The sequence below is a fragment of the Ornithodoros turicata genome, chromosome 3 (genome assembly GCF_037126465.1).
Source record: "Ornithodoros turicata isolate Travis chromosome 3, ASM3712646v1, whole genome shotgun sequence".
In the NCBI taxonomy this organism is placed as follows: domain Eukaryota; kingdom Metazoa; phylum Arthropoda; class Arachnida; order Ixodida; family Argasidae; genus Ornithodoros; species Ornithodoros turicata.
Genome location: NC_088203.1, coordinates 51,916,197 through 51,928,882, shown reverse-complemented (window position 1 = coordinate 51,928,882; position 12,686 = coordinate 51,916,197). Strand labels below are relative to the sequence as shown.

At 44.6% G+C, this 12,686-nt stretch overlaps 1 long non-coding RNA gene across 2 annotated transcripts in view; it reads left to right on the top strand.

The window, feature by feature from the left end:
• Window positions 1-487: 487 nt before the first annotated feature.
• The window catches only part of LOC135387061 (uncharacterized), a 191,439-nt gene continuing 179,240 nt past the window's right edge, over window positions 488-12,686 (top strand). For both annotated transcript variants that reach the window (XR_010420818.1, XR_010420817.1), the window contains exons 1-3: window positions 488-539; window positions 5,342-5,579; window positions 6,388-6,693. This is a non-coding gene — a long non-coding RNA (uncharacterized LOC135387061). The remainder of the gene's footprint in view (window positions 540-5,341; window positions 5,580-6,387; window positions 6,694-12,686) is intronic.

Genomic DNA, 12,686 nt, shown 5'->3' with positions numbered 1-12,686 from the left:
GGGACGCGACCTTCGATAAGGCAGCAAACAAGTGCCCATTCGTGGGACCCAGCCCTCCCCTTCCGATTTAATTGTTTCCGTTTCAGTCTGTCTGTCTGTTCAGTCTGTCTACCGACGTCAAGATGACGTTTCTCGGGTAGAATACTATTCAGACTTTTCATATTTAGCGTGGTGCTTAGCATCCTGAAAGAAAGTACATGAACACGTGGCCACGACATCCCAGAGTTCGAAATCCTAGATCTTAAAATACAAAACACATGTAGCGACGTGTTTTGAATATCAAAACACCTATGTGTGGGTGAGAACTTTTGGGGAACATTTTTGCATTGCGCGAACACGAAACGAAACAACACCGTGGCAGCACATCGATTTAAGAAGATTTCATTGTAGTTCGGAGATACCAAAACCAAAAATGGTGTCACAGCGATGTGACGGATGTGACTTACGATCTGTTATCCAATCCAATCCATTCCTTTGCCAAGGGCATGGCGTTTCTGTGGATGTGCGCGAAGTTTGTTTGCTGAAGTGCTGTGTAAAAGGTGTAGTATGTCATATTTGTATTTCAATAATGTGATGAAATAGTGAGCGATACTTTCTCGTTTCGTTTTGTTGCAATTTGGGGGTCCATCAGGCTGTGACAACTTTCCCTTAGAGATTGTGATGCGACATTTGTCACAGCGAGGTGCGTGTACACAAAGCTTTTCCAACAGGCGCGTTCGGTTTATGATGTGATACTGAAAATTTACGGGGTTGCGTGCAATCGCGTAGCAGTTCTCGCGTGCCGTGAGCCCATCGTGTTTAGCTATTAGATTTTTATATCTGTTGTAAAGATTTGCGTTCTGTCGAAGAACAGGGCAAAAAATCCCACAAAATATGCGAGCACATCTGGTTGCTCCACAATCTAAATTCAGCGATTACAACACTGTTATGAACGCAAGCGCTCAGAACGGTTTCAAATGATAGCAGTTACTTTTTATGTGAAGACAGAAGTTGAAAGTGCAACACGCAGGACACGGTGCCACCGCTTGAATGCGCTCCGCGTATAGGGCAGGCAAAAAATTCATAGTGCACCTACCGATCAACTCCGAATTTTGATTTTTCTTCTGTGCAGTTTTTGGTGGGGTTTTTTAGATAAAGGCTTCTGAAATTCGGCATTTTTCGCTGGTATGGTGCTACTAAAAGAAGTATCGCTTACGTTGCTGACAGAGTAGAGCAACAAATTATACATCATTCGATAGCCCCATGGATGACAAATTAAACGGCATAAAGCTCAATCTTATCCGTTGTGTACATCGTCCGCAAAGTTGCAGTGAATATGGTGCTCTTCGACACTTTGAGTCAACTTTGATATTTTTTTGGAGACAAACAAAAACGGACACAACACTGCCAACACAGGATCCTATTGTGCCCTAAGTGGTCTCAAGCCAGATCAAGAAATTACTATAATGCGACAAGAAATAGCCTTGTAGAGAACGCTCAAACCCGCGCGCGACGCTGAGCTTTGATAGGCTCAATACTTACACTCAGTCAGTCTAAATAAATGCATTGCATTTAGCAACAGCTATTCCAAAAAAGAAATAAAAAAAGGAGAAGATGGAAGCTCCTAAAACTCTTTGAACTCCGTGTTTATGTACGCGAGGAGGTCTCAGAGCACAAATTCCATCTCATGATTATTACCCGAAAACTTCTTTACATATTGTTAGATACTCCTTGGTTTTCGAAGGGTACTTCACATTACACCAGACCTTTCGTTCAGCTGGTTCAGCGTAGAGTCACTAGTTCAGTGGAGAATCCCCAGTGACCCGGAGCTTTTCCTTATCAATTCCTCCGAAGGCTTCCCTTTGTTTGCTGTGCAAAGAACGATGGGTAGAGGTTTTGGGTCACCCAACGCAACCAGCAGAAGTGTCGAAAGATGGAAAATCCAGGGAACCGGTATCGAAAAATTGGCCGTATCTCAAAATAACATGATCGAAGTCCCCGTTGAAAAATAAACAACATGAACATGAGAATGGAAACACCAAACTTTTACTAACCTAATAATCAACTACCTAACGTGCTGTTCCGTCGCGTCCGCCCCGCTAAGCCTAAGCAGTCAAAAATATGGCTCTCGTTCGCTAAAATGACTTGGACAGACATCGAAATTTGATGCATGATGTAAAACCCCCGAGAACTAGGGAACACGAAGGGACAGACACAAACACGAAGTCTCAAAAACAGCTGTTTGTGTCTGTCTCTTCGTGTTCCCTAGTCTCGGGGGGGGGGGGGTTTACATCATGCATCATCTTCACCAGCTCGCTTGCTTCCTAGCCATTGTTTCATTGAAATTTGTTTTGTTTGTGTGATAAATAGTGATGTCGGACTTTTAAACACGGCATGACATCATATGAAGTAATCGAGCATTGTCGTTGGTTTTCCTTGTTTCGCTAACGTAAATTTGGGTTCCGGAAAAGACAGTTGCCCATTGCGTGGGCGGAAATAATTGTGCAGAGGTTGCTTGATCGATTTTTCTTATTTGTTCACATGGAGCATTTACGTGAAAAAAAAGAAAATCATAAGATAAAAATAAAAATAAATCGGTCAATAAATGAAAGAAAGAGAAGAACAAAGAAAGCTGCAGTTCTAAATGCAGTTATCCTGAGGAACATTTATCTGTGTGTAATCCGCTTGATCGGTGCTTCAACATTACGAACATTACGGGCAGTCCTATTGAAGGTTACTGGAATGTTTATCAAGTCGACCTTCCACTAATCGTAAATACGACAGATTCTCGTTAGACTTATGAGACAGTTGACTGAGTAAGCACAAACCCGAAAAGGCAAGATCGGGCAAATTGACGTTTCATGTGAAGCTAATAAACTCATCTCAATTCTCTATACGCGCACTGAAAAAAGAAGATGGTTGTTGGTCTCTGGCTGTTGGCGACAATGCTGACTCAGACGATAATCCCTTTGCGAGCAGCTAAGTAAGCTTTTGTTCTGGTCTCCAAGGTCATGCCCTAAGTTGCGGTCCAGGAAAGTAAAGAGGAGAGAGGAGCCAGGCAGTACGGTACGGTGCGCACGCTTGCTCGGCGGAAGGATACGGCTTGCGCGGTTTTGCTGTCGCGTCACCAGATGGCAACACAGAATGACGCCGTCCTTGGGGCTTTTAGTGGGTGTTTTTGGGTACTCACACTTCATGCTTTTTTATAAAAACGAAAAGTGGTAGACACATAAATTTGGTGTCTATCGATTCCTGAAACATTTCGGGAGAAAGTAAATGGAAAGTTTTTTTCGAAATGGCTAAAGAAGTTTAATAAAAGCCTGTTCAAAGAGGGAGGAGAAAAATGGTGTATTTTTTTACACATTCGTGAAGTCCCATGATGACATATATGAGATATATATGACATATATGAGAAATCTAATAACATCATTCTCTTCATTTCGTCTTCCTCTTTATGGTTAAACCACCCGCGTCAAAATCTGTGCGGTGGTTACCGAGAAAAAGCATAAAAACTGTTCAATAGGAAATACATTGGGACGGAGAGCTGGTATGCCCTCTTAAAGCAAGCTAGCATACTCTTGAAACGCCCAAACAGTCAGGCGACTGGTGCACCATTTATTGGGAACAAAAGAAACTAGGCGATATATCAGGCGAGATTGTGAGGGCAGTACACATCTCGCTGCAAAGACGCATGGTTTGTGCATTCCGAAGCACAAGAAAGCTGACCAGACATTTGTTTAAATAACTTGGACGCAAGGTTTTGCAGACAGCAGCGATACATCGAGGAGACAACACAGAGACATGTAGAGCCAAAGGCTTGCAAATGGTGCAGATCTAATCCTGACACGGAACTTGCTCGTAACCATTAAGCAGTTTAAATCGAACTTCTGAAGAGTTGTTCTTCAAAAAAGAATAATGGTAATTAGTACCCTTACCGAAATGTGTTACGTTGTACTTAAATACCGCGTGATATCTGTCTGCCTGCCAGTCCGGTACGGCTCCATCATCGTTCTTTGCGAATATCGAGGGTCACCACCTTTCAATTTCAAAAGTGTTCAAATTTAAGTAGTGCAAACAGTATGAAGAACTGAGAGTTGGTGACGTGTGTGTGATCACAAAGCCAAGTTCTGTGTGATGGTACCTTGCAGCAGTGTGGCTATATTTCACTTTACAGTTCTTTTAATAATACAAGTTTACATGCATTTTGAGAGAATCTTGATGAAGTTGACTGGGCTAATGTTAATGAAGAGAGAAAGAAAAAAAGATGTACACAAATGATGCAACATTACCTTTGATAAAGGAACGTTATGACGCATTGTTTCCTTGAATAACGTTTGTCTTATTCAAAAGGTGTCGAATGCCATGTAGTTCTCCTTGCCTTGTCACAATGCTAAATAAACAGAACGAACTATGTAGACTGTTTGTAAAATCGAGAAACAGCTAAACTAGTATGTTACAAGACTACATGAATCAGATGATGCGTGTGCTTGAATAACCATATCAAATTGTTTGAAAACTCAATGCCGCATTGTGCACAGCACTTCTGGAAGTGAATGAATGAATTCGCCCAGCCAGAATCCTATAATTTCGTAAAAGAAATCTTGGTTGATGGAAATATTCTACTGCCGGAGCTCCAAGATCGATTGCAAAATGCCCGCGCTTTGTTCACCGGCTGTCATGGTCAGATCTCATCATAATAATTTGAATGTCATCCACTGGATGTCCTGCATATCAGATCACCATGTGTGTGAAAAAGAAAACAGTGCAAGGGGAAAAACACAAAAGGGACGACAACGAGAAGACACAATGCACTGACTACCAACCAGACTTTTATTAATGGAAACACGTAGGCTTATAAGCCATCAGACCCTCTCTCCCCCTCCTGCGCCAGAAGAATGTGCAACGATTACGCTGTGTTTTGGTCATCAAAAAGTTCATCACTTTATTGGAGAAACGCACCAGCACATTGCTAATATATTTCTAATCCGCTTGTTTATCCCTAACGCCTCCCTGTAAGCAAACATGCTGTTTTTTGCTCTTGTCTCCTATGTTACTTGACAAAACAGGTGAGGCTGTATTGTAGTTTTGTCTGTATGAACCTTGCTGCCATATTAGGTGAATGCTTTACCTCAGTGCTGATCTTCGGTTCTATAAGGTAACATCAAAATGAGTTATATCAGCAGAATGGACAGCTCCATCAGTACATTTGTTGCAGTGTACCCAACAAAGGTTTAAATAAGCCTTTTGTTGTAGCAAAATATATGCGCAGTTTTCTCCAGGTAAATGTAAATGAAACCTGTCTGTGGTCAACACCGGAGTGCGAATTCAGGAGAAAACTGATGAGGAATGCTTTTCATTTTAGTGCACTGACATGCAAGACATCCAAAAAGAAGAACCTCACTCGGGAGAGGTGAAAAACTCACCGGCCACGATATTTCAGTTATCATACAGTTACGAAGTGTGTGACGTTGGGTGGATCCATCTTGCCAATGGCTGAAACGCCCCACATGAGTGTGGTTCTGCAAAGCTTCATGAAACAGTCCTGCATTTGTGAGAAGGGCATCAACATATGAACCAAGATTCTACTGGTCTACCATTTGGTTTGTACTCCCTATTTCTGTTGCTTCATTATACCCACTCCTGAGACTTGGCACATCAGCAGTGTTCCCAGAAGTCATGGATTTTTAAAAAGATGTACTGTTGTTAAGATTTATAGGTTCTACAAGGGAAAAATTTACCTTTACGTTGCAAGTTCGGGGTGGCAAGCTGTTTCTGGTGATATGACATTGATCTTGCATTGAAGCTTGTGAAAGCATTGTGCTTTACATGATGGAAGATGCAGCTGCAGAACTTTAACTTGTGCAGACAAACAACCATAAAAATTTGGCATGAAACACGCCACTCAAGGAACCCACCGTCCTTTAACTACAATGTTAAAACATCTAAGATTTTTGGCAGAGTAAATTGATACAAAAGTTGTCTTTGACGTGCCCTGATGTCTGTCAGGATTTATGCTTTGTGCTCGATTTAAAAATGTACACCATACAAATTGTTTTCACATTTTGTGAGCATTTTCATTAGTTTCTTCCCAATATGGAAACACAAAAGCAAAGCAGCATGAGTCATCACGCCTGCGCAATGTTCCATACGGTTATTTGTAGTTCTTTGCGCACTACTATTAGCTTTGCTGTTAGACCCTTTCATTTCAGGAGCATCATACAAGGTAACAATTCAGGACGGACTCCTTAAAAAAAAAAAAAAAATTCAACGTAGCTGGTCCGGGTAGTGTGATTCCAGAATACTATACATTAGAACATGTCATGATTTAACTACCCTTGAGATATAAGTGGACACAGATGCTCCCTCTGGAGTACAACGATGAATAATCCACTGTGCTTCGTTCTACAGGTCCTCGCAAATTTCTCTGCACTCATCCAAGATTCCGAGGAGGTGTCTTCAGTCTACTTCACATCGCTGAAAATATTTCACCAAACCCACGTTCTGTTACCTACGGTGCACGCTGCTACGTTATCATCGACAGGTTATGACGACATCATTCATATCTGTTACCCTCCCGTCGTGCTTCCGTCGATGTCAACGGTGGTGCCACCATGGGGACTTATAAAAGCCAGCAGTCTTGCCTTTGGCATCATTGGACACGGATGCTCCTTCTGGAGCACAACGATGAATAATCCGCTGTGCTTCATTCCACAGGTTAGTAACACCTATAGCAGTGTCAAGAGCAATGATCTTTTCCTATCGGAGCTTCCGTGTCCCACTTTGCTCAGACATTTTTGTATGCTGTTCTTTTTTTCTATGCTATGCTTCAAGCGATGTATGACACGGCGTATTTGCTTCTTTTGAGTGGCGATATCGAAGAGAATCCTGGTCCTAATGATATGCAGAAAATTCTGGATGCGTTAAACTGTTTAGAGAGAGGGCAGAAGTCATTACACGATGCAATAATAGAAATTAAGGAGCAGCAAAAGGCTACTGAGATCCAGCTGACCTTGATAGCTGCTAGAGTTTCGGAGCTGGATGCTACTGTTGCCAGTAGCACCCAGAGTGTGCAATCAGAAACACAAGCCCTCTCGTGTAATGTTGACCTAATTGACACCAAGCTTCATTGGCCTTCTCGACTCTGCGTCTGAAACTTCATCTGAGTCGGAGGCTAAAATTAGGGATTTCTTTTGTGAGCGTCTAGGCGTAACTATTTCTGAAAGTGACATTGAAAGAGCTCACAGAGTTGGGCAGTTCAGTGAACAAAACAACAGGCCAATTATTGTTAGTTTTCTATCATTCAAGCTTGAAGGTCAGCTATACCAATATCCTAAATAGTCGAAACTGTTGTGATATTCTGAAAGTCCACATCCAACTCTCACCAAAATGCACCTTCATTCTCCCAGTTCGGTACAGTACCATGTAAAAAAAAACAGATAATTCATTCCAAAACGCACATGGGCGCAGCCATGTTTATGATGTAGATGCACTCGTACAGGCATTGTGACGTGTATGCACTTGTCAGTAGATTCCAGCTACGGCATTTCGTGGCTTCACATATCTGTGCTTGAAGGTGACGGGTAGCCGGGTTCCACTGGTTCTGCGATGAGTAAATACAGCAGCTGTGAACTCACTAGTGAACCAAGCTCTGTGCAGTGTTGTGACTGAAATTCGTCGTTTGTGTTTTGTGAGCTCGAACAATTTGTATCAAGTCACGTCTGCGTTAGCCCCTTTGCAGGACTTGCACGGTGTAAGGTCAGTCATCTTAGGAAACTGACTGACGAAATGTCAGTCAAACGACAGCCGTTTTAGTAAGAAAATGCCGACAACATTTTATTTTTGCAGGAAAAAAGTGTGCTATGTATTTGAGAAACCGCATAATGCTGTGGGACACGGTTTAGGTATGGTTTATCAATGTGTAACACCGTCGATGAGGTTATGAAACGACGAGCGACGTAAAATGAGTCACGTACTCTTTGTGGGATTCTGTGCATTTTCCAGATGTTTTCTTTGAATTACATACTCCCATGTCATGCTGCATTGTGTAGCACGCTACAAACTACTGCATTTCATGTCTAACATCTGGATTTTGTTTTTAATCATCACCATAGCACAAAAACATGCACACGAAAGCTCAAGAAGCCAAGTGGTTGCACACCATGCAGACGCAAAGGAATATCACATATTGCCACTTAAAAATGTAGTTTTGGGGGTCTGAAGGGTTAGTGCATAGCGTAGGTCCTAGAAATCAAATCAGTGGGTGCACCTTATCCTTCTGTAGAGTGCTACTTCAACTCACAACTCAGTCCATGGGGTGTAAAAGTGTTAGAGGCGATTTATATGACTGTCGTCATGGGTGACATCACTGGTCAGCCTCTGAATTAATTCCGTACTCAGGAATTATTGCACAAATCACTTTGTATTTGATATTTATCATTTAGGACATAATGAGCAATTTGTAAGATGCTACCATGTCTGCAGCTTTCTCGACTGCCTCTTACCTTTACAGTTAGACACACGTTACCAATTGATTCGCAAAAGCCAGTCTTGCAGGGCCTCTGTAACTAGAGTCTTCATGGAAGTTCTGCTTTAGCATAACCATTGCACATGAAGTACAATTATATATTATAATAATAATTGGGGGTTTACGTCGCAAGACAACCGAGATAATTACAATGGACTCCCTTTAAGACGAACACGAAGGGACCACGAAAATTTGTTCGTCTTATCAGGAGTTCAGCCTAAGAGAAGTGCACAAAATTATGGTAGTTTTGTCTCAGTATCAAGTGTATAATAACCACACACTAAAAGGAGTTCATATGACAACATCTACTTGTTTCACAAGGATGAAAAAAGCTTTATTGTGTGCTTTTTAACGAACTGAACCAATCAGTCAGTTTTGCTTGCCTCTGCTGAGAGAGGTGCTGTGTTGTCACAAAATTCGACATTTGACCAATGTTCCTCACAAACACGTCAGTACCCTCGCGCTCCTCAAAGAACTGCAGCAGCACATTTAATGCAGCGTCTGCAGCATCACAGGTCACCGGTGTAGGTTCTACATTCCAACCTTCTTCCTCAGTGGCTTCAGCTTCAGTCTCTGATGGCTTCTCAGTGCATGTCTCTTCAATCAGGGCTTCCATTGTGTCATCTCGACAAGTGGCAACATCGTCATCAACATTAACGTATGTCACCATGTCCATGGAGATGCCAGCGATCTTGAGATCAGACAACAGGTTGGGATCGTCATCTTCTGGCAACTCCTCAACACTGTTCTCTGCAGGGGTTTCTGAAGGGCTGCTGTGTGTCACAAACCCTGCATGGCGGAAGCAGTTTGCAATGGTAGTTTCGGAAACTTTATCCCATGCGTACGAGAGAAGATGAATTGCACTCAGCAAGTTCACTTGGTACTCCTTGCCGGTTTCCATACACAACAACATTCGCTGAAGCAGAGACCGCCTGTAATGCCTCTTGAGGCCACTTATTACCACTTGGTCCATTGGTTGCAGCTTCGCAGTTGTGTTTGGGGGTAGAAGTTCCAGCCAAATGGAGGAAAGCCCGCTGACGTTCCCATGACCTGGGCAGTTATCGACTAGGATCAGAACTTTTCTGTTCTCCCTCACGAACCGTCGGTCCATCTCACGAAGCCATTGTTCGAAAAGTGCCTGGGTCAACCACGATTTCGAGTTGGGTGCGTAAGTTACCGGTAGAGTCTTCGCGTTCTTAAAACAGCGCGGGGACTTCGCCTTCCCGATCACTAAGAGCTTCAGCTTGTCCGTCCCGGTCATGTTGGCACCGACAAGCACATTGACACACAGCTTGCTGTGCTTACCGTAAAAACCGGACTATAGGTCGAAGTTGTTTTTTTAAAAACGAGGCCCCAAGAACTGCCCTCGCCTTATAAAGCGGTCAGTGAGCGAAAACGAGGGCTGCAGTCTGGCAACCTGCGCCCTACCACGCGGTTGGTACGAGTAGTCGATCGGCAAGGTGAGAGGGAGTGCAGCACGCAGCCCACGTGTTTGTTTATCGTGCAGTTATGCCAGTTCGACGCCAATTTACTGCGCGTTTCAAGTTGGAGGTTATTGCCTTTGCCGAGGAATGTGGCAACATGAGCGCACAACGTCGATTCGGTGTGTCAGAAAAGTGCGTCCGGTACTGGCGAGGGCAGAAAGTTGCACTTGAAACGTGCAACTCGAAGCGGAAAGCATTTCGTGGCAATGGGCCTTTGCACCCAGAGATCGAAGAGGAGCTATACGCGTTTGCGCACGGTCTACGGCAAAGATCACTTCCCGTCACCAGCGAAGCAATCCGGATTAAGGCTGTCCAGCTCGCCCGTGCTGCCGGCCTTGACAGGACAGTGTTTAAGGACAGCCCGTCGTGGGTACGACGATTCATGAAGCGGAAGGGCCTGAGTCTTCGGCGCCGGACATCTGTTTGTCAGAAACTTCCTGAAGAATATGAGGACAAACTTGTCAACTTTCAGCGGCACGTGATCCAGCTACGGAGGATACATCGGTACATGCTGGGCCAAATCGGCAGCGCGGACGAGACACCGGTGTGGTTCGGCATGCAATGTCGTTCTACTGTGACGGACAAAGGAGCCAAAGAAGTCAAAGTGCTATCGACTGGGCACGAACACTCATGGTTCACTGTGATGCTCGCATGTACGGCAGAGGGTCGAAAGCTGCCTCCGTTCGTCATTTTCAAACGGAAGACGCTGCCCAAGGAAAAATTCCCGCACAATGTGGTTGTGCGCGTTCACCCTAAGGGATATATGGACGAAAGTCTAATGCTCGACTGGATTCCGGTTGTCTGGAATAGGCGGCCAGGTGTCCTGCTGCAGCGACGCAACATGCTTGTGTTGGACTCCTTCAGGGGACACCTCACAGACCGTGTCAAAGACTCGCTGAGGGAGTCGAAATGCGACCTTGTCGTGATTCCGGGAGGCATGACATCAGTGCTTCAGCCACTCGATGTCGTGCTGAATAAACCTTTCAAGGACCGTGTCCGCGAACTGTATAACGAGTGGCTACTGCAGGATAACCTGAAGACGCCGAGTGGTCGACTACGGCGGCCGTCCCTCTCAACTGTGTGCGAGTGGGTCGCAGCGGCATGGCGGGCACTTCCCGAAGAGATGGTCGTCAAGAGCTTTAAGAAGTGTAGCATAAGTAACGCTTTAGATGGAACAGAGGACGATGTGCTTTGGGCAAGCGGGATGAGCAGTAGTCATCCGACTCGGACGAACCAGAGTCGCCCGATGAAGCGGACGTCGAGTGACAGTGCAACCAAGACTAAGCTATTGATTGATTGACTAAATTAGTCGTGATTTTTTTGTGTGTTTGAAATCACAGCCTTTTGCCTGTTTTTATTTCGCTGGTTCTTAAGATAGGGGGGTCGACTTATACGTGGGTCTGACCTATAGTCCGGTTTTTACGGTACCTCCCGTACACGTGTCCCCAGCAAATGTGAGCGTCTTTTCCGGGAGAATCTGGTAATAGAGCGCGGTCTCGTCGACGTTGTACACATTTGCTGGCACGTATTCCTCGAGCAACTTCTTCATCCTCGTCGATCGCCAGTCCTCGCACACTGTCTCGTCAACTGCCGCAGCTTCCCCGACGATGGCGCGAAAAATCAGACCATGACGTCTTCGAAATCTGTCTAGCCATCCATCGCTGCACGAAAAGTCAATGTTCAAACGTAAGGCTATTTCCTCTGCCTTAGCGCGCACCACAACACCGTTCACTGGCAAGTTGGCACTTTGTGCTCGCTGGATCCATGCGACAAGGACGTCCTCCACGTCCTTATGGGCAGCTGTCCGCATCCTCTTACGTTTGGGTCCAAATTCACCACTGTTGAACGGCTCCAGTATACGAGAGCTGTCCTTCAGGATTCCCGACAACGTGCTTTTGGCGATTCCGAACTTCTTTGCGATGGCAGTCTTCGATAGCTTGCCAGCATTTATCTCCGACAGTATCTCCACCTTCTTCTTGAGCTGAAGGGACTGGCACGTTCGCTTCAACATCGTCGCAACTTCCTGGCAGTATCGCAAGCCAAGGTTTCGACAACAGCGACTTCGAACCCAGCTTTCGCTTTACTTTCCGTTCACGTGGCCCGTAAACCACGCCGTAAACTCAACTGACACGAACGCAGCCTGCTTGGGAAGCCGAGCGTCTATTGGCTTACGTTAGCGAGATTGCCTAACTAAACAGTCAACGACATGCCACATTTTTTTGTTCTCCTTCACTTTTTTTTCTTTTTTTGCGTTGTTTTCTCTCTCGCCGACTCCGTGTTCGTGAAAAAGCGTTCGCTCGGCTCGCCGCTCTTTTCGGCTCGTCGAGCTCGCGTTGTTCATGTTAACCGAAGCGACCGGTCGACGTAGTTCGTGCTAAGCGAATTTTTTTTTCATGTGGTATATGAGAAATCATCCAATTACCCGCAGATTGTTCAGCTTATCCGGGAATTCGGCTTAAGCGGGTTTGGCTTAACGGGAGTCCACTGTATATATGCTTGGACATCTATTATGTAGTGCATTATCTAATCTTCTGAACCATATGTGTGGCTGCATACAAAATTATTTTTTAGGCACATGCTGTATCTTCCTAGTCATACATATGCATACAAATAACAGTGAATATATGTGAAGTGGCAAACAACAATGCTAGACTCTACCATCATTGTGCCCCTGCAACCCCTTGCCTTGCAACTTATGT